The 23,212-nt window shown below is 39.2% G+C and overlaps 1 long non-coding RNA gene and 1 pseudogene across 1 annotated transcript in view; one reads left to right on the top strand and one right to left on the bottom strand.

The window, feature by feature from the left end:
- The window catches only part of LOC103349902 (uncharacterized), a 59,321-nt gene extending 44,601 nt beyond the window's left edge, over positions 1 to 14,720 (top strand). Inside the window, exon 3 of the long non-coding RNA XR_007923178.2 lies at positions 10,787 to 14,720. This is a non-coding gene — a long non-coding RNA (uncharacterized lncRNA). The remainder of the gene's footprint in view (positions 1 to 10,786) is intronic.
- A 6,631-nt stretch (positions 14,721 to 21,351) lies between these two features.
- On the bottom strand, positions 21,352 to 23,005 carry LOC138849784 (12S rRNA N4-methylcytidine methyltransferase-like; annotated as a pseudogene).
- Between the last annotated feature and the right edge of the window lie 207 nt (positions 23,006 to 23,212).

The raw sequence follows: 23,212 nt of genomic DNA on the forward strand, positions 1-23,212 counted from the left end.
ATAGGACTAAGAGTCAAAGGGATCACATAAACAAGAATAGTGTCTGCAAATACTAGCTGATAGAATCAAAAAGGGAGAGAACGATCCAACATGGGAAGTGAGATACACAGCAGACCCATAGAATGGCAGATGTCCTAAACAGCACTCTGGCCTCATAATCAGCCCTTAAGGCATGTGGATCTGGCTGAAATGCCCATGAGAGTATATCAGGCATGGAAAGCCAAGACACTCTGGGGGGAAAAAAAAAAAAACCTAAATGAAAGATCTCCACGAGTGAGATCCCAGTGGAAAGAATGGGTCATCAAAGAAGGAGGTACCTTTCTCTGAAGGGAGGAGAGAACTTCCACTTTGACCATGGCCTTGTCTAAATATGATCAGAGTCAGTGAACTCAGGGGGCTTCCATCACCTTGGAAACTCATGACTGGTGCATAGGGAGATTACTGATGCCATAAACTAGAGTGTCAATTTGTTAAGTCAACAACAGGAGTCACTGTGCACTTACTCCTCATGTAGGATCTTTGTCCTTAATGTGCTGTACATTGAGATTTAATGCTATAACTAGTACTCAAACAGTATTTTTCACTTTATGTTTCTGTGTGGGAGCAAACTGTTGAAATCTTTACTTAATGTATGCTAAACAGATCTTCTGTATATAAAGAGAATCAAAAATGAATCTTGATGTGAATGGAAGGGGAGAGGGAGTGAGAAAGGGGAGGGTTGCGGGTGGGAGGGACGTTATGGGGGGGAAGCCATTGTAATCCATAAGCTGTACTTTGGAAATTTACATTCATTAAATAAAAGTTAAAAAAAAAAAAAAAAGAACTGGATGGAAGGTGAGACCCTGGAACATGAACCGGCACCTATATGTGATGCTGGTGCCGCAGGTGGAGGCTTAGTCTGCTACACCACAGTGCAAGCCCCTAAAATAATTTTTTTAAAAAGAAAAATATTAAGGAAGCCATCAGTTATTATCAAAGTCTTTGTTTGGGGCCAAATGCTGCAGGGGTGGGTGGCTCTTTGGCATCTTGGGCTGTTACCAGAGATGTGCTCTGGCTGCTGACACGTCTGACTTCAGCAGGCTGCTTCCTGGGCTTCCTTTTCTGGGAAGTATGCATCAGGTAATGGATCAGAGCCGATTGTCATATATCATGATTCTTCCAAAAGTTCATGGAAAATGCAATTCAAAGATGTTAGTTTTGGAGACAAAAGATTTTGACACCCATGCATTTGAGAAATCTTCAAAAATTAAATGAAAATGCATAGTAAGAGAGGCGGAGCCAAGATGGCGGAATAGTGAGGGCGCGCACCGATAGTCCGGGAAAATTTAGTTTAATAAAAGAGGAGTTACGGTAGCCGCAGAAAAAAGAACCAGGAAAAAATTGCACGGGAATCGTGAATCGGAGGACCTACTGGGAGAACAAGGTCGCCCACCGTGCGGAAGCCAAGTCGCAGGACCGAGCCGCAGAAGCCCCAGTGCTCCAAGGGGAGTGCATGCCACACAGACAACAGCGGGGAGACTTGGGACGCTCAGGGCTCCGAGTCCACACGTCGGCGCTGGAAGGGGAGGTGAGCTCAATAACCCGAGACATTGGTGGGAAAACGGGGGTCAGAATCTAGAGGGGGGCCAGAAAGTGCAGCAAACTCACTACCAGAAAGAAGGAAAAAAAAGCTTCGGGGTTTCTCTTCCCCCTAACCTTGCAAAGGTTACAAGACTGGGAGGCTAGAAGAATTCCCAAGAGACAAAGAGCAGGCCTGCTCTCTGGATTTACATATCAATGGGGGAGAGCTAAGGAACTGAGTCACTACAATTCAGTAGCCTAGGCAACCCAGTGGGAGTCCAGAGGAGCCAAAGACTGGAAGCTAAATACCATCAATTCTGCACAGCTGTGCCCTGCGGTGTTACTTACCCCCTGAATAAATAAAATAAATAAATAAATAAAAAGAGAGAGATTTACCACGCATAACCTGAGGGTGTCACCTTTGCACACCCTTAACCTGGAAGAACCAGGCAGAGCTCTCAGGCCGCACCCATCTCAAGCCTCCAAGGCTCCTCCAACAGCAGGCAGTCCACTTAACATGGACACAGTATAAAAAAAAAAAAAAAAAAAAAAAAAAAAACGCACAGTGACGCAAGAAGAATTAACTATGCCGAGTAACAAACACAGAAATAGAGGGAGCAAGATCAACGATGACACTATGATGCCTCCAAATAAGCAAAACACCCCAAGCCAAGAGTATGAAGATGATGAGATAGAAGAAATGCAAGATACGGATTTCAAAAAATTTATGATAAGAACATTTAGAAGTTTTCAAAAGCAAATCCTTGAACTACAGAAATCCTTAATGGACAAGATTGAAAATCTCTCTCGTGAAAACGAAATTTTAAGGAAGAGTCAAAATGAAACTCAGAAACTAGTAGAACAGGAAAGTGTTATAGTGAAGAGAAATCAAAATGAAATGAAGAGCTCAATAGATCAAATGACAAACACATTAGAAAGCCTTAAAAACAGAATGGGTGAAGCAGAAGAGAGAATATCAGACTTAGAAGATAGAGCACAGGAAAACATACAGTCAAACCAAAGAAAACAAGAGGAAATTAGAAACCTAAAAAATATTGTTGGGAATCTACAGGATACTATTAAAAAAACCAACATTCGAGTTCTAGGAGTTCCTGAAGGCATGGAGAGAGAGAAAGGATTGGAAGGCCTTTTTAGTGAGATACTAGCAGAGAACTTTCCAGGTTTGGAGAAGGACAGAGATATCCTAGTACAGGAAGCTCATAGAACCCCCAATAAACATGACCAAAAGAGATCCTCACCACGACACGTGGTAATTAAACTTACCACAGTGAAACATAAAGAAAAGATCCTAAAATGTGCAAGACAGAAACGTCAGATTACTCTCAGAGGATCTCCAATCAGACTCACAGCTGACTTCTCATCAGAAACCCTACAAGCTAGGAGGGAATGGCGAGACATAGCACAGGTGCTAAGAGAGAAAAATTGCCAGCCCAGAATATTATATCCTGCCAAGCTCTCATTTGTGAATGAAGGTGAAATAAAGACCTTTCATAGCAAACAGAAATTGAAAGACTTTGTGGCCACTCGTCCGGCCCTGCAAAATATACTTAAAGATGTGCTACACTCAGAAACACAGAAACACGGCCATCAATATGAAAGAAGGGAAAGAAAGAACACCTACCAGTAAAAGAGCATGGGAAGCTCAAAGCATATACTAGAAAATATTTCCGGGAAAATGGCAGGGCAAAGTCACTACGTATCAATAGTCACATTGAACATTAATGGTCTGAATTCTTCAGTTAAAAGACACCGTTTAGCTGACTGGCTCACAGAACACAACCCAACTATTTGTTGCCTACAAGAAACACATCTCTCTAACAAAGAGGCATGCAGACTGAAAGTGAAAGGTTGGAAAAAGATATTCCATGCCAACAGAAACCAAAAAAAAGCAGGTGTAGCCATATTAATATCAGACAAAATAAACTTTAATACAAAAACTGTTAAGAGAGACAAAGAGGGACACTATATAATGATTAAGGGTTCAATTCAACAGGAAGATGTAACTATTATAAATGTATATGCACCTAATTACAGGGCACCGGTCTATTTAAAAGATATGTTAAGGGACTTAAAGGGAGATTTAGATTCCAATACAATAGTACTGGGGGACTTCAATACTCCACTCTCAGAAATAGACAGATCATCCGGACAGAAGATCAACAAGGAAACAGTAGATTTAATTGACACTATTGCCCAAATGGATCTAACAGATATCTACAGAACTTTCAACCCTACATCTACAGACTTCACATTCTTCTCAGCAGCGCATGGAACCTTCTCTAGGATTGATCACATACTAGGCCATAAAGCAAGTCTCAGCAAATTTAAAAGAATTAGAATCATACCATGCAGCTTCTCAGACCACAGCGGGATGAAGCTGGAAATTAGCAACTCAGGAAACCCCAGAAAGTATGCAAACACATGGAGACTGAACAACATGCTCCTGAATGAACACTGGGTCATTCAAGAAATCAAAAGAGAAATCAAAAACTTTCTGGAAGTAAATGAAGACAACAACACAACATATCAAAACTTATGGGATACAGCAAAAGCAGTATTGAGAGGCAAATTTATAGCAATAGGTGCCTATACCAAGAAATTGGAAAGGTACCAAATAAATGAGCTTTCAGCGCACCTCAAGGACCTAGAAAAACTGCAGCAAACCAAACCCAAATCTAGTAGGAGAAGAGAAATAATTAAAACCAGCCGGCGCCGTGGCTCAATAGGCTAATCCTCCACCTTGCGGCGCCGGCACACCGGGTTCTAGTCCCGGTTGGGGCGCCGGATTCTGTCCCGGTTGCCCCTCTTCCAGGCCAGCTCTCTGCTATGGCCAGGGAGTGCAGTGGAGGATGGCCCAGGTGCTTGGGCCCTGCACCCCATGGGAGACCAGGAAAAGCACCTGGCTCCTGGCTCCTGCCAGGATCAGCGCGGTGCGCCGGCTGCAGCGGCGGCCATTGGAGGGTGAACCAGCGGCAAAGGAAGACCTTTCTCTCTCTGTCTCTCTCTCTGTCCACTCTGCCTGTCAAAAAAAAAAAAAAAAAAAAAAAAAAGAAATAATTAAAACCAGAGAAGAAATTAACAGGATTGAATCCAAAAAAACATTACAAAAAATCAGCCAAGCGAGAAGCTGGTTTTTTGAAAAAATAAACAAAATTGACACCCCATTGGCCCAACTAACTAAAAAAAGAAGAGAAAAGACCCAAATCAATAAAATCAGAGATGAAAAAGGAAACGTAACAACAGACACCACAGAAATAAAAAGAATCATCAGAAATTACTACAAGGACCTGTATGCCAGCAAACAGGAAAACCTATCAGAAATGGATAGATTCCTGGACACATGCAATCTACCAAAATTGAACCATGAAGACATCGAAAACCTAAATAGACCCATAACTGAAACAGAAATTGAAACAGTAATAAAGGCCCTCCCAACAAAGAAAAGCCCAGGACCAGATGGATTCACTGCTGAATTCTACCAGACATTTAAAGAAGAACTAATCCCATTTCTTCTCAAACTATTCAGAACAATCGAAGAAGAGGGAGTCCTCCCAAATTCTTTCTATGAAGCCAGCATCACCTTAATCCCTAAGCCAGAGAAAGATGCAGCACTGAAAGAAAATTACAGACCAATATCCCTGATGAACATAGACGCAAAAATCCTCAATAAAATTCTGGCCAATAGAATACAACAACACATCAGGAAAATCATCCACCCAGACCAAGTGGGATTCATCCCTGGTATGCAGGGATGGTTCAACATTCGCAAATCAATCAATGTGATTCACCACATTAACAGACTGCAGAAGAAAAACCATATGGTTATCTCAATTGATGCAGAGAAAGCATTTGATAAAATTCAACACCCTTTCATGATGAAAACTCTAAGCAAATTGGGTATAGAAGGAACATTCCTCAATATAATCAAAGCAATTTATAAAAAACCCACAGCCAGCATCCTATTGAATGGGGAAAAGTTGGAAGCATTTCCACTGAAATCTGGCACCAGGCAGGGATGCCCACTCTCACCACTGCTATTTAACATAGTTCTGGAAGTTTTAGCCAGAGCCATCAGACAAGAAAAAGAAATCAAAGGAATACAAATCAAGAAGGAAGAAGTCAAACTATCCCTCTTTGCAGACGATATGATTCTGTACTTAGAGGATCCAAAGAACTCTACTAAGAGACTATTGGAACTCATAGAGGAGTTTGGCAAAGTGGCAGGATATAAAATCAATGCACAAAAATCAACAGCCTTTGTATACACAAGCAATGCCATGGCTGAGGAAGAGCTGCTAAGATCAATCCCATTCACAATAGCTACAAAAACAATCAAATACCTTGGAATAAACTTAACCAAGGACGTTAAAGATCTCTACGATGAAAATTACAAAACCTTAAAGAAAGAAATAGAAGAGGATACCAAAAAATGGAAAAATCTTCCATGCTCATGGATTGGAAGAATCAACATCATCAAAATGTCCATTCTCCCAAAAGCAATTTATAGATTCAATGCAATCCCAATCAAGATACCAAAGACATTCTTCGCAGATCTAGAAAAAATGATGCTGAAATTCATATGGAGGCACAAGAGACCTCGAATAGCTAAAGCAATCTTGTACAACAAAAACAAAGCCGGAGGCATCACAATACCAGACTTCAGGACATACTACAGGGCAGTTGTAATCAAAACAGCATGGTACTGGTACAGAAACAGATGGATAGACCAATGGAACAGAATTGAAACACCAGAAATCAACCCAAACATCTACAGCCAACTTATATTTGATCAAGGATCTAAAACTAATTCCTGGAGCAAGGACAGTCTATTCAATAAATGGTGCTGGGAAAACTGGATTTCCACGTGCAGAAGCATGAAGCAAGACCCCTACCTTACACCTTACACAAAAATCCACTCAACGTGGATTAAAGACCTAAATCTACGTCCTGACACCATTAAGTTATTAGAGAACATTGGAGAAACCCTTCAAGATATTGGCACAGGCAAAGAATTTCTGGAAAAGACCCGGGAGGCACAGACAGTCAAAGCCAAAATCAACTATTGGGATTGCATCAAATTGAGAAGTTTCTGTACTGCAAAAGAAACAGTCAGGAGAGTGAAGAGACAACCGACAGAATGGGAAAAAATATTTGCAAACTATGCAACAGATAAAGGGTTAATAACCAGAATCTACAAAGAGATCCAGAAACTCCACAAAAACAAAACCAACAACCCACTTAAGAGATGGGCCAAGGACCTCAATAGACATTTTTCAAAAGAGGAAATCCAAATGGCCAACAGGCACATGAAAAAATGTTCAAGGTCACTAGCAATCAGGGAAATGCAAATCAAAACCACAATGAGGTTTCACCTCACCCCGGTTAGAATGGCTCACATACAGAAATCTACCAACAACAGATGCTGGCGAGGATGTGGGGAAAAAGGGACACTAACCCACTGTTGGTGGGAATGCAAACTGGTCAAGCCACTATGGAAATCAGTCTGGAGATTCCTCAGAAACCTGAAGATAACCCTACCGTTCGACCCAGCCATCCCACTCCTTGGAATTTACCCAAAGGAGTTTAAATTGATAAACAAAAAAGCGGTCTGCACCCTAATGTTTATTGCAGCTCAATTCACAATAGCCAAGACCTGGAACCAACCTAAATGCCCATCAACGGTAGACTGGATAAAGAAATTATGGGATATGTATTCTTTAGAGTACTATACCGCAGTAAGAAACAACGAAATCCAGTCATTTGCAACAAAATGGAGGAATCTGGAACACATCATGCTGAGTGAAGTAAGCCAGTCCCAAAGGGACAAATACCATATGTTCGCCCTGATCGGTGACAACTGACTGAACACCAAAAAGGAAACCTCCTGAAGTGAAATGGACACTATGAGAAATGGTGACTTGATCAGCATAGCCCTGACTGCTAATGGACAACTTAATACATTATCCCTCATAGTATTTTTTTTTTGTCTGTTCTACTTAATATGACTGGTTTAATTCTGTAATTATCACACAGTTATTCTTAAGTGTTGAAAATTAACTGAAATGTGATCCCTGTTAAACATAAGAGTGGGAATAAGAGAGGGAAGAGATGTATAATTTGGGGCATGCTCGGGCTGACTTGCCCCAATTGGTAGATTTGGAAACATACCAGGGGATTCCAATTCAATCCCATCAAGGTGGCATGTGCCAATGCCATCTCACTACTGCAAGTGATCAATTTCAGTTCACAATTGATCATAAAGAAAGGACTAAGAGTCAAAGGGAGCACATAAACAAGTCTAGTATCTGCTAACACCAACCGATAGAATAAATAAAGGGGAGAGTGATCCAACATGGGAAGTGAGATACTCAGCAGACTCATAGAATGGCGGATGTCCTAAATAGCACTCTGGCCTCAGAATCAGCCCTAAAGGCACTCGGATCTGGCTGAAAAGCCCATGAGAGTATTTCAGGCATGGAAAGCCAAGACACTCTGGCAAAAAGATCTCTGTGAGTGAGATCCCAGTGGAAAGAACAGGTCTTCAAAGAGGGAGGTGCCTTTCTCTGAAGGGAGGAGAGAACCTCCACTTTGACTATGACCGTGTCTAAACAAGATAAGAGTCGGAGAACTCAAGGGGCTTCCATAGCCTTGGAAACTCATAACTGGTGCATAGGGAGATTACTGATGCCATAAACAGGAGTGTCAATTGGTAAAGTCAACAACAGGAGTCACTGTGCACTTACTCCTCATGTAGGATCTCTGTCCTTAACGTGCTGTACACTGAGGCTTAATGCTATAACGAGTACTCAAACAGTATATTTCACTTTGTGTTTCTATGGGGGTGCAAACGACTGAAATCTTTACTTAATGTACACTAAACTGATCTTCTGTAAAAAAAAAAAAAAAAAGAAAGAAAGAAATTATCAATTCCCAACTTGACTCTCACTGGAATTAAACATGACAATAGGTCTGATCTGATTTCATCATCATTTAAAAAAAATCATCTATTATTTTTCACTTTATGTTTCTGTGTGGGAGCAAACTGTTGAAATACTTACTTAAGGTATACTAAGCTGATCTTCTGTATATTAAGATAATCGAAAATGAATCTTGATGTGAATGGAAGGGGAGAGGGAGTGGGAAAGGGGAGGGTTGTGGGTGGGAGGGACGGTATGGGGGGGAAGCCATTGTAACACATGAGTCGTACTTTGGAAATTTATATTCATTAAATAAAAGATTAAAAAAAAATTAAAAAAAAAAAAAAAGAAAATGCATAGTAATGAAAATGACATAATAATAATATAATAATGAAAACTATACATGGATTTCAAAAACATTTATACAGCAAAATAAACTTCTTTCAAAAAGATTTATTTATTCTTGAAAGGCAAAGTGACAGAGAGAATGAGAAACAATGTGAGAAAGAGATTTTCCATCTGCAATTTCAATCCCCAAATATCCACAAAAGCTGGGGCCAGGCCAGGCTGAAGCCAGTAGCCAGAAACTCCATCTGGGTCTCCCACAAGCGTGGGAAGGATCCAGGCATGTGTGCCATCCCCTTCTGCTTCTCCTCGTATATTAGCAGGAGGCTGGATTAGAAGCAGAACAGCTGGGGCTGGAACTAGCACTCTGACTTGATATGACAGCATTGCAGGTAGTGGCTTAATCTCTACACCCAATTCTACCGCCTAAATGTACTTTTTATTTCCAGTTTTTTCTACATACCTTGAAGTAAATCTGTATATTGTCACCACTGACTGTATATTCAGTGACTCAGATATAAGACTGTACTCTCTAATATGACAACCCCTAGCCATATCTGACTATTTAAATTAAATAAAATTAAAAGCTCAATTGCTCTGTCATATTAGCCGCATCTTAAGAATCTAGCATCCAAATGTGGCTAGTGGCTACCAAATCAGATAATGCAGATATGGAAATTTTATGACTCTCCAAAAAGCATATTGAACAGTAGATGGGATATGACAAAATGTTTTTGAAACTTTGTTCATTAGACTTCCAAACAACTCTAGGAAAATGCAAGAACCATTATCACCCCACTGGAAAATTTCCACCTTCTTCATTTTCCCTCTGAGTCTCATTTATTCTTTTCTCCCACAAGTTTACCCTCTTCATTCTCTTTCTTAATTGCCTGGCTGTGCCTTTGTCCTGTTTTATGCTTTCCTAGTTCGCTGGGTTGATGGTCTTCTTTTCTCACAAGTAGTTTTTAATAGTTACTCCAGTGAACACTTATCAAATTATCTCATTCTCCTTTTCTAGAAATTACCTCCTCTCCTCTGTCCACAAGGTTTTCCAGAAGCTGAAATGGTCTCACAGAGGTTGCTCCAGCCCAAATCCCATGGTTTTGTTGGCTGAGTCCTTGATATAGTTGGAAAGTCACTTCCTTTACTAGAACTTGGGAAAGCAATTCTTTATCCTGAAAGAGCAAGACATTCGCTTATTATAGGGTCATAGTCTGCAATCAGTAACTGTTCCTTTGACATGCGGAGGAATCGGCCACATTATATGAGAACGTACAGCTAATTTGGAAGCAGTAAGAAAGAGTTGTACAGAGAAACAGAAATGAGAGATGGTGTGAGGGCTCCATGTATTCTCCACAGTACTGCAATTTTAAGTTTGGTTGCTAAGATCTAACTGCTTCACTGCCCTCAAATTCAATGATGTATCCTTCCAATAATTTTTCCTTTTTACCCTTCCAATAAATTTTCCTTCTTACTTAGAATAGTTTGAATTGATTTTCTGTTATTTGAAAGCACAAGAGTTCTAATCAATATAAACTGCAATCAGGGGAATTTGGAAGTCCCCTATTTACACCTTTATTTCTCAAAGGATCATACACAGTCCTCAAGCACTCTTTTACTGCTAGTTGTATAAGGAATATTATAGCTAAAGGCTAATCTTTTGAAATAAAATGAAGAAAACAGTACATAAAGTGCAAAGTGGAATACACTCATTTTTAGAATAAAGCTACCAAAGTAATAATGCTTACTTTCTATGTCCTACCAATGAATCATGGAAAAAAGGAGAGTATAGCATCTTCTTTAATATTATTTAAATCACTAAAGTTCCATAATCCTTTTTTTAAAACAGAAAAAATAATGATTACCTTTTCATTCATTTTCACCATATTAATTTAGTCAATAAATATTGACCATCTTTTTATTAATTTATTTTTATTTTACAGGCAGAGTGACAGAAAGAGATCTTCCATGCACTCCATACTAAAGCTAGGAGCGCACAACTCCATTTGGATCTCTGTTATGAATAGCAGGGACTCAATTACCTGAGCCATCACAGGATGCACATTCGCTGGAAGTTGTATCAGAAGCAGAGCAGGGACTCGAACTGAGGTACACCCACGTGAAATGCAGGCATTTTAACTGCTGAGTCAAATGCCTACCCAAAACATTTTTTATGTACTAGGTACTCTAAAATACATTGGAATTTCTAAATACAACTTTAAAAAGCTAAAATTCTGACTTTTGTACAATTATAAAATGAATACCTGTCAAAAACCTTACTCAATTCACTCAGTAAACTGTTGAAAGGCTATTCTTATCACTCAGCATTACTACACAGTATGGGCCTCCTAGTATTGGAATTTATATGCTATAGTGATAGGGAGTGTCTCCTCCACATTCTATCATTTGCTCTCCACATGAGTTGCTTGTCTCATTTATGTTGGAGGCACCTGCTCCCTTTCAAAGATGAATGAAACTTTTCTTACACCTCCAAGTCAAATGTTCATTTCTCAAAGTAGAGACACCCCCTCTGCCTCAAGAAAAATATCTGTTTACATTATGTGTAATCAAGTAAAAAATAACCTCTCTCTCTTTAGGGTAGAGAAAGAGATAGATGTTCCATCAGTCATCTAAACTCCAAGAGTAATAATTTTGGAATTTCTCTCCTGTGGTGAAAACCCCTGTATTCAGAGGTATAACCATGTGGCGCTCATTGCATCACCTGGTATAGAGTGGGTCATAAAGAACTAGCGCTACAATAACTACTGGTATTGCTGTAAATAACAAAGGTGTGATGTCCTATTTGGAGTCTTGTGTATCTACAGAAAAGTAGTGTCTCAGATTTTTCACAGGTTTTGGCCTTACTGGAAATTATATAGTGTTAAAAACTGATTCAGAAGACAATTTGTAGAACAGTTATACACTCTCCAAATGCCTCCAACAGTTGTGGGTGGGCTAGACTGAAGCCAGGAGCCAGGAATTCAATCCTGCTCTCCTGTCAGGGACCCAGTTATTGAGCCATCAACTGCTACCTCCCAGTATGCACATTAGCATCAGACTGGAATCAGAAGTGGAGCTGGAACAGGAACTCAGGATCTCCACGATGCGATGTGAGTGCCCCAAGTGGCATCTTAACTGCTGGGCTAAACACCCTCCCCTAGAATGCCTTATTCTTATGACTACAAAACTATCCATTGAAAGGACATGACATAATTCATTTAATAATCCGGATAATTTTTATGGAAGAAAAATACTTGTGAGCTAAATAACTTTAACAAAACCGTATGTTCATTTCATATGTGAGATTCATTTTGCCCAGCTTATAATTACCCATCACTTTGATGAAAAGGGTACCAAATGCCTTTGATGGAATGTTGACTCCAGTCTTGGCCCTGTACTTAGGATTCTGTACTTTGCTCTGTACATGAAAAACCTTGGCAAACTGCTTAAAATACAGTTGCCTGAATATTTTCAAAATAACTGCCCAATCTGTTTTGAAGGTTTGTAGTAATAATAAATGTCAGTAATTTTGAAATTGGATCATGCACCTCTAGCAGACAGAGTCCTCAAGGCCCTAAGACCAATTTCCTTCCCATCCTCTACCACATATATTGGTTAACCTGAAAATCTCAGCCACTTAATGTATTTTAAACTTCCATGAAGATCTTTATTTGAAGATAGATAAATTTTTCATGTTTCAAAAAAGTCTGGAAAGTTATATAAAATAATATGTCAATGCAATATATTGCTGTTAATATCTTAAACAGGAAAAAATAATCATAATGAAAAAGAGGTAGTGCATTTAGGGTGCCAGCAAAGCTACAGGTGCTGCAGGGAGAGCAAGTAGTGTAGCAAGACTGAAGTAGTTCCTTGCAGTGCCCTTCCTGCGATTCAGTCATCTTATAACATAACACAAGCATCTATCAGAAGTCATTGGAAGAGATCTTCTAAGGAAAAAAAAACTGGAGTAAGAAACTCAGTCCTGGAGTGACTATGTCAGAACAAAAGCTTCAGGGGAGAAGGCTCCAAATGAATGACTCCACATGCATTTCATAATCAAAGTTGTAAAGGACTACATGGAATCCTTAAGTGAAATATATTTAGGAGTCTTTATGTCTGGTGTTAGTGTTTTCAAGTATCATTTTGATCAGCTTCTTCTTGGTAAAGGTAAATTTCATCATAAATAGAAGCCTAATGCCCTTGGCTTCAACATTTTGCAGAGAAGCTCTTTTAAGATTGAGTTATCTGGGACCTGCACTGTTGGGTAGCAGGTAAATCCACCGCCTGCAGTGCCAGAATCCCATATGGGCGCCAGTTCGAGTGCTGGCTGCTCAACTTCTAATCCAGCTCTCTGCTATGACCTGGGAAAGCAGTAGAAGATGGTCCAAGTCCTTGGACTCCTGCTTCTGAGTGGGCGACCCAGAAGAAGCTCCTGGCCACTGGCTTTGGATCTGCGCAATTTCAGCCACTGTGGCCGTTTGGGGAGTGAACCAATGGATGGAAGATCAGTGTCTCTCTCTCTCTCTATCTCTCTGCCTCTGTAACTTTCAAATAAACAAATAAAACTTTAAAAAGATTGTCATCTTTTTAAAATTTTATTTCTTATACAAGTTTCATGTATTTCTATATACAGATTTAGAAATTTAGTGACACTTCCACCATACTATCCCTCTCACCCATGCTCCATTTTTAAGACACAATATCATTGTGTAATATGTAAGCTATAATGTCAGCCACCCACATGTGTACAGAACTATTCAAAACACTTGCAATATATTGTATTAGGTAGCCATGTAAAAAAAGACACATAAAAAATACCTACACTCCTGCGCTAAAAACAAGGCATTCAACAGAGAAAGATACATTGTGCCCTCTCCTAAGTGCCCAACACTGGGTTGCACACTGAAAGCAGAGATGAGTGAGACAGAGTGAGACTTCCAAGCAGCTTTGTCGGAAACAAACAAGCAGAGTCTAGGAAGAACTTTCTGGTAGCAAGAATATGCAGATGAGAATTATTAAAATTAACATGACTAAACTCTTCCTTCAAAAGCAGAAGTCTAAACACAAAACAATAGCAGAATAAGAAATGGAAAACACTGTAGTGTTTAACTTAGTTATCTTCCAGTTCCACTGCTCCCCTTGCACTGAAGGTAATCTTTTCAAACCCTTAGCTCAGCCATATTTTAGACTAGCTCTAGAAAGGACTTTCACATTTTTATAGTGTTCTTTCTTCCATTGTATTTCTTATTATTAATGCTCTAAAGAAACATTATTGAAGTCTGTAATTGTTTAACTCTTTTAGGCCAAAATTTGCCCATTTGCTTTCTTAGCTTATTTCTTAACTGATAATATCTTCAAGCAATGACAGATTTCTCTTTGTTTCCAATCCTCATACCTTCATTTAATTTCTTGTTCTTATTAGAAAGACCAAGGCTTACATTTTAAAGGTAATCAACATTAAGAATATCAAACATCTTGTCTTATTCTTGAATTTAATGGAAATGCAGTCTAATATCACCATTAAATGTGACGTTTCCTTTAAATTCTTGATATTAAGAAATTTCTTATGGCCAGCATTATGGCGTAGTGAGTTAAGCCGCTGCTTGCAGCACCGGCATCCCAAATGGGTACCAGTGTGAGTCCCAGATGCTCCACTTCTGATCCAGCTTCCTGCTAATGTGCCTGAGAAAGCCCCAGAATATGTCTATTCTCTGGGCTCTTGCACCCACATGGTAAACCCAGAAGCAGCTTCTGGCTGTTGGCTTCAGCCTGGCCCAGACATGGCCGTTGTGGCCATTTGGGAAGTGAGCCAATGGATGGAAGATGTCTCTCTCTTTGTGTCTCCATCTCTTTCACTGTAGCCCTGTCTTTCAAATAAATAAAATAAATCTTTAAGAAAAAAGAAATTTCTGAGTGAAGTAAGTTCCATTTTACTATTAGTTTGTTAAAATTTTTATTGCTAACAGATTTATCATAAGTTGATTAGAATTTGTCAGATTTTTATTCATATAATTTTTATTAATTTTGATGTAATGTAGACCACTATAGTAACAGATATTCTAAAAGTGAATGATCTATTCATTTTGTAATAGGTCAACTTGGTTTTGATGACTATTTGTAATTATGCTGGGAGATTTTAATTTTTGGCCCACAAAGTTATTTACTTGCCTTTTACCAGTTTCTGTAACTGGTCAAAAAAAAAAGCAATAAAATGAGTCAAATTTTTTCAGCTTGTTTTGTAAGTTTAGGTATATATGTTTTTAATCAATTTATTTCTTTGAAAGAATTACAGAGGGAGATGGGGGAGGGTGGGATATGGATTTTCCATCTGCTGGTAAACTCTCCAAATGGCCACAATTGCTAGGGCTGAACCACGCTGAAGCCAGGAGTCAAAAGCTTAAGCAGGGTCTCCTACGTGGGTTCAGGGGCCTAAGGACTTGGGAAATCTGCTGCTTTCCCAGGCACATTATCAGGGATCTGGATCAGAAGTGGACCATTGGGACTCAAACTGGCACCCATATGGGATGCCAGCTTTGCAGGCAGAACCTTAATCCATTTCTTCACAGCACCAACTCCAGTTTAGATATACTTTTTATGAGATATGGTTTGAATGTGCTTCAAAAATTTACAAAAAATATACAAACTTTGCTGTGTTTTTAGGTTATTCAGCTGGCAGAGGAATTTTGATTAGAATTTGATTTTTATGATTGTTATTACTCTACGCAATCTGTCAATCTATTCTTTTCTAGTCCATTGTGCTAGAACATCATTTTCCCTTAAACAAGTGCATATCATCTAAGCTTTAATTTTTTCCATAAAAATTTTATTTTTCTTGCTAGTCCTTGTCTTAAAGTTTTGCCTCAAATGTCTAATAGATGTTGAACTCTGACAAGTAACCAGCTCATTTCTTTTCTTGCATTGGCCCAATATGTATCAGCCCATGGTCACTGCCTCTGAAGGGTGGTAGAACACACTAACTCTGTCCAAGCCTGTCAATGAATATTGTATAACCCAACTGTTACGTTGTAATTGTTTTTTAATCTTCAGAGATACAAAGACAGAAGGAGTGGCAGAGAGAAAGACAGATCTTCCATCTGCTATTTTACTCCCCAGATGGTCACAACAACCAGCACTCTGCCCGGCTGAAACCAGGAGCCAAGAAATCCAATTGGGTCTCCCATGTGGGTGATAGGGGACCAAACAGTTGAGACATCTGCTGCTGCTTTTCCCAGGTCACCAGCAGGGAGCTAGATCAGAAGTAGAGCAGCTAGCACACAAACCAATGCCCATGTAGGATGTCAGCATCCCAAGTGGTGGCTTTACTAAGCTACAATGCCAGGTCTTTGCTTTGAATTATAATGGTAATAAAAAAAAACTTCTTTAGGGAATCTTTAAACCTTCAACCTCCAAAAGAAGCAGTGTGGCTTCAGCACAAAGAGAAGATTTTTTCTTATCTCTTCTGTGTGTTGCATTTGCCATGACATGGATTCTTATCAGGAAGGCTGAAAATCACACATTTTACCAAAAAATGCAGATATTGAACTAAGCTAAACTTTATGTGTTTTTTTAACTTTTATTTAATGAATATAAATTTCCAAAGTACAGTTTATGGATTACAATGGCTTTCCCCCCATAACTTCCCTCCCACCCGCAACCCTCTCCTTTCCTTCTCCCTCCCCCCTTCCATTCACATCGAGATTCATTTTTGATTCTCTTTATATACAGAAGATCAGCTTAGCATATATTAAGTAAAGATTTAAACAGTTTGCACCCACATAGAAACACAAAGTGAAAAATACTGTTTGAGTACTAGTTATAGCATTAAATCACAATGTACAGCACATTAAGGACAAAGATCCTACATGAGGAGTAAGTGCACAGTGACTCCTGTTGTTGACTTAACAAATTGACACTCTAGTTTATGGCATCAGTAATCACCCTAGGCTCTTGTCATGAGCTGCCAAGGCTATGGAAGCCTTTTGAGTTCACTGACTCTGATCATATTTAGACAAGGCCATGGTCAAAGTGGAAGTTCTCTCCTCCCTTCAGAGAAAGGTACCTCCTTCTTTGATGACCTGTTCTTTTCACTGGGATCTCACTCGCAGAGATCTTTCATGTAGGGTTGTGTTTTTTTTTTTTTTGGTTTTTTGTTTGTTTGTTTTTGGTTTTTTTTGCCAGAGTATTTTAGCTTTCCATGCCTGAAATACTCTCATGGGCTTTTCAGCCAGATCTGCGTGCCTTAAGGGCTGATTCTGAGGCCAGAGTGCTGTTTAGGACATCTGCCATTCTATGGGTCTGCTGTGTATCTCACTTCCCATGTTGGATCATTCTCTCCCTTTTTGATTCTATCAGCTAGTATTTGCAGACACTAGTCTTGTTTATGTGCTCCCTTTGGCTCTTAGTCCTATCATTATGATCAATTGTGAACAGAAATTGATCACCGGGACTAGTGAGATGGCATTGGTACATGCCACCTTGATGGGATTGAATTCGAATCCCCTGGTATGTTTCTAACTCTACCATTTGAGGTAAGTCAGCTTGAGTATGTCCCGAATTGCACATCTCTTCCCTCTCTTATTCCCACTCTTATATTTAACAGTGGTCACTTTTCAAGCCCATGAGAGTATTTCAGGCATGGAAAGCCAAGACACTCTGGCAAAAAGATCTCTGTGAGTGAGATCCCAGTGGAAAGAACAGGTCTTCAAAGAGGGAGGTGCCTTTCTCTGAAGGGAGGAGAGAACCTCCACTTTGACTATGACCGTGTCTAAACAAGATAAGAGTCGGAGAACTCAAGGGGCTTCCATAGCCTTGGAAACTCATAACTGGTGCATAGGGAGATTACTGATGCCATAAACAGGAGTGTCAATTGGTAAAGTCAACAACAGGAGTCACTGTGCACTTACTCCTCATGTAGGATCTCTGTCCTTAACGTGCTGTACACTGAGGCTTAATGCTATAACGAGTACTCAAACAGTATATTTCACTTTGTGTTTCTATGGGGGTGCAAACGATTGAAATCTTTACTTAATGTACACTAAACTGATCTTCTGTAAAAAAAAAAAAAAAAAAAAAAAAAAAAAAAGAAATTATCAATTCCCAACTTGACTCTCACTGGGATTAAACATGACAATAGGTCTGATCTGATTTCATCATCATTTTAAAAAAATCATCTATTATTTTTCACTTTATGTTTCTGTGTGGGAGCAAACTGTTGAAATACTTACTTAAGGTATACTAAGCTGATCTTCTGTATATTAAGATAATCGAAAATGAATCTTGACGTGAATGGAAGGGGAGAGGGAGTGGGAAAGGGGAGGGTTGTAGGTGGGAGGGACGGTATGGGGGGGGAAGCCATTGTAACACATGAGTCGTACTTTGGAAATCTATATTCATTAAATAAAAGATAAAAAAAAAATAAAAAATAAAGTAGTTAGCTTTGAATCTTAAAAAAAAAAAAAACAGTGGTCACTTTTCAGTTAAGTTTCAACACTTGAGAATAACTGTATTGATTACAGTATTCAACCAAAAGTATTAAGTAGAACAAACAAACAAAAAATACTAAGAGGGATAATGTATTAAGTTGTTCATCAACAGTCAGAGTCAGGGCAAGGGATGATCAAGTCACCGTTTCTCATAGTGTTCATTTCACTTTTTTTTTAAATCAATTTTATTTATTGCATATTATTGAAGAATTTTTTCTGTTAGAGTATTAGTTTTCTAGGGTTGCCACAAATGAATGATCACAATCAGTGGGTTAAAACAGTAGATATGTGTGGGGTCACTGGTCTAGAGGCAAGCAGTCAAAAATCAAGGTGTCCAACAGTACTGGTTCCTACTGGAGACGCTGATGGAAAATCTCTTCCAGCTTTTCTCCCACATTTTGGTGGATGGTTGCCTGCAATCTGTGGAGTCCCTGGGTTTGTAAGATTTATAATTCCAACTTCTGCCTCCCTCTTCTCATGACAGTCTCCCTATTTCTGTCTCTCTTCTTTTCTCATAGGATTATAGTCACATTGGATTAAGGGCCTGCCTGTTCCAGTGTGGCCACATTTTAACAATGACAGTATTTCTAAATTCAGATTACAATTAGAAGTTTCTGAGAAGGACATGACTTTTGGGGGAACTCTGTCCAATCCAGTGTACTCCACTTTCATGTAACATTAAAACGATGAAATAATTGAATTGTTGTTGAATTTGAGTGTGTTTTTTTTTTTTTATTTTCCAACCAGATATTTGCACTGGCACTTAATTTTGGGAATCTATCTCATTCTTAAATATCTTTTACAAGTGAAGAAAAACTTAGAAAATTCTTTAGGTACGATTCAGGGGATTAACTTAGTTCTAGTCTCTTATTTTCATTTTGAGACTACTTCCCTCAGTTATTAATTCTGATTTTATTATAGGCTTCTTCAAATTTAAAAGTACACATACAGTCAAGCATTTGGCCCTAGAGGTTAAGATACCTGTTAAGATGTCCGTGTCCCAAATCAAGAGTGTTTGGGTTCAATTTCTACCTCTGGCTCCTCAGAATTGATGGTCTAAGTAATTGGGTTTGTGCCATCCATGTGGGACCTGAGTTTCTGGCTTCTAGCTCCTGAATTATTTTGGCCTAGTCCTGGCTGTTTCAGGAATTTGGGGCAATGAAACAGCAGAAATGAGCGCATGTGCTCTCTCTCTAATAAAATTTAAAATAATTAAATAAATCAATCCCATAAATTAAAGTGTCAAACAATCATGGGCACCAAAGTTAAACATAGATGTAGATAAAAATAAGTATGAGGTAAATTCGTCCACTTAACTTTTATATATTTTGCCCATATGTTGAATTTCATTCACTTTGATTTACCAATTTAGAATACATAATATGATTTTAAGGATAACTAATAGAATACTTATTTACATGTACTTTAATCAGCATGACTTCCTCCCCACCTCATGTATTCTTTGACTTATTATCTGCTACTCATCTTTCATCATGTTCTCATACCTGATCTCCTTCAGTAGAGCAACTTCCTACTTTTCCAGAACTGTGAACCATTTCTTTGTAGCATCTACCACTCTGTCCCTTTGATATAGATTTTTATGATTTCTTAACTTTCATTCTTCTCCACTAGCCTATTAGCTCCATAGGACAGGTACTGTTGGTCATGTGTACCTAACTTAACTTTGTTTCTTGAATGACAATTTCAGTACTTGCTGAAAAGTGAATAAATTAGAAGCGTATATTTACACATAAAAAGGTGACATGTGAATTATGAATCAATCTCATCAATTTGCTAAAATTCTCTACCAAGGACATCTCTCCTGAATAAACATTTTATACTTATTACTTGTTATGTCTAAATAAGAAGCATTAAGAGAGCATTGCATTTTAATATACGGAATAAATCAGCTTTCTATTTCAATAGACTGCTGAATTAGATCGAACAGGATTAAAATAAGAAAATTTATTATTTACAGAAGGCATTCTGACATATTTTTGAGAACATTAGAAATGTTATTTTATTTATTTGAGAGGCAGAGAGAGCCACAGTGAGCAAGCTCTCTCATTTGCTAGTTCATATTCCAAATGTCCACAATGGCCAGGGCTGAGCCAGGCTGATGCCATAAGCTAGGAACTCAAATCAGGTCTCACCTATGGGTGACGGAACCCAGTAACTTGAGAGATCACCACTGCCTTCCAGAGTCCACAATAGCAAGAAGTTTGAACAAGGAGTTGGAGCCAAGAACTGAACCAAGGCACTCTCATGTGAGACACAGCTGGCTTAAGTGGACTCTTAAATGTTGTATCAAAAGACTGCTCTTGGGTCCGGCACCGCGGCTCTAGGCTAATCCTCCACCTAGCGGCGCCAGCACACCCGGTTCTTCTAGTCCCGGTCGGGATTCCGGATTCTTTTCCGATTGCCCCTCTTCCAGGCCAGTTCTCTGCTGTGGCCCGGGAAGGCAGTGGAGGATGGCCCAAGTGCTTGCGCCCTGCACCCCATGGGAGACCAGGAGAACCACCTGGCTCCTGCCATTGGATCAGCGTGGTGCGCCGGCCGCATTGTGCCAGCCATGGCGGCCATTGGAGGGTGAACCAACAGCAAAAGGAAGACCTTTCTCTCTGTCTCTCTCACTATCCACTCCGTCTGTCAAAAAAAAAAAAAAAAAAAAAAAAAAAAAGACTGCTCTTGGGCTATTTTTAAAATGGGCACAATTAAAATTAAAATTAAATAGACTTCAGTGAAACAATTTTCTGCACTTGGGCAATCTTCTGTTGCTTTTCCCAGGCCATTAGCAGGCAGCTGGATCAGAAGTGGAGTAGCTTGGAGTTGAACTGGCATAGGTATGGAATGCTGGCATTGCAGTGCGACTTTATAAACTACGTCAAAATACCAGTCCAAATATTTGAAATTTTCAAACTTGTATAAAGCCTACAGCTAAAAAAACTATAGTGATTAATTATTCAGAAGTAGGGAAATTGAAATTAATTCATTGATCATCACTATTTTAGCTATAAAAAGTCTATTGCAAATCTGACCATTTAAATTCAGAATTTAGGGCATGCAAATATGATTATAATATTTTCTCACTTGATAATTTCAGTTTATGTTTTCAGATAAACACAACAGTAGTAGTTGCTTTTTCTAACTTCCCATTCATAGAAAAAAAATCATATATAATATAAACACATTTTCCAGCCTTGAGATATGTTGTGTTGAATTTCCTGTGTCATGCTCCTATTTCTTAAATTCATTTCTGATAAAAATAATAATGCTAAATGCCATCGATTTCAAAACTATCTCACACTTTAAGCTATCACAAGCTGTTCTGGAATATCACATAAAGAAATGAAGAGAAACTAAAATTTGAAGATCAGGTGATGGTCACTTTCTCATAATTTGATAGCTGCTCTAAGCTTGGCTGAGCGTCCTCTGGGGTTTTCTTGTACATCTTGATCTTCTGGAGTAAGTACCTTCTTGTTTATCAATTCCCACATTAAAGGAGCTCTTCCTGCAGAGACTTCTTCCTTGTTCTCAGGACCGGAACTCAATTGTGAGGCCTGTACCACCTTCTAACACTTAAGTTAAACCTTTCCGTCATGCTTATCCCAAGCAAAAATCGTTTGACTATGTGATCTTCTAGTGAATGGAAAGAGAGGGCAACAAGTCATCCACCAGGTCTCAGCAACTTCTGTGCTGTCTTTAGTCCTGTATAGAGTTCATTGAGCTCATTGTTCACAAATATGCGAAGAGCCTGGAAAGTCTTGGTAGCAATATGGGTAGATCGCTGTAGCATGTCTTTTCGTGCATAAATAGCAGAGGGAGGAAATGCACCTGCAACGATGCTGGCAAGCTGCTGGGTTCTGGTGATGGGGTAGATGCTACGTGCCTGAACGATTGCTGAAGCAATTTTCTTGGCGTGCTTCTCCTCCCCGTATGTCCTGAGGATGGATGCAAGTGCCTGTTGATCTAAAGCATTCACAACATCAGCAGCGGTGGGCATGTCAGGGTACCTGCCACCATCCATCCTCATGTCTAATGGACCATCCTTCTGAATGGAAAAACCTCTTTCAGGAGCATCAAGTCGCATGGAGGAACAACCAAGATCCAGAAGAACTCCATCAAAAGTTCCTGGCTGTACTCCAGCTTTCATTAATAAGGCTTCTGCTTGGCTGAATTGGCCTAACATGGCTCAGATTTGTTTAGGATATAAGTCTGAAAGCTGTTCAGCTATTGCGTAAGCTGTTGGGTCTCTGTCTAAGGCATATAGAGTAATATCTGACTCTTTCTGTAGTATGGCTCTTGAGTGTCCTCCTGAACCAAATGTCATATATAGATAAACCTGCTCTTTCTGTGGTGCCAAACAACGGACAACTTCATCCACCATTACTGGAATCTGTAATTCAGTCATAGCTTTAGAATCTCTATTTTGAGATTTGTGCAACTCCTGAGCTTGATCTGATTGTCCCTGGGCTTCATAGTCATTATGTACTTCTGCTGTATTGTGTATTTTTTTGGACAGAAAACTAAATTAAGCATGCCAAATTCCAACCAGCATGAAGGAAATTCTTTACATATTCTACAAAAATATGAGTACCGAAGCATTCTGTATGTAGGTCAACGAATCTGGGACACGGAGAGTTCTCAGTCGCCCTTTACCTAGGAGCAGAGACCCCCACTGTGACGACCAGTGTTCATTTCACTTTAACAGGTTTCCTTTTTGGTGCTCAGTTAGTTGTCACCTATCAAGGAGAACAAGTGGTATTTGTCCCTTTGGGATTAGCTTATTTCACTCAGCATAATGCTTTCCAAATTCCTAACAGGGATCACTTTTCAGTTAAAATTTAAACACCTAAGAATAATTGTGTGTTAATTACAGAGTTCAAC

The sequence above is a fragment of the Oryctolagus cuniculus genome, chromosome 5 (assembly GCF_964237555.1).
Source record: "Oryctolagus cuniculus chromosome 5, mOryCun1.1, whole genome shotgun sequence".
Classification (NCBI taxonomy): domain Eukaryota; kingdom Metazoa; phylum Chordata; class Mammalia; order Lagomorpha; family Leporidae; genus Oryctolagus; species Oryctolagus cuniculus.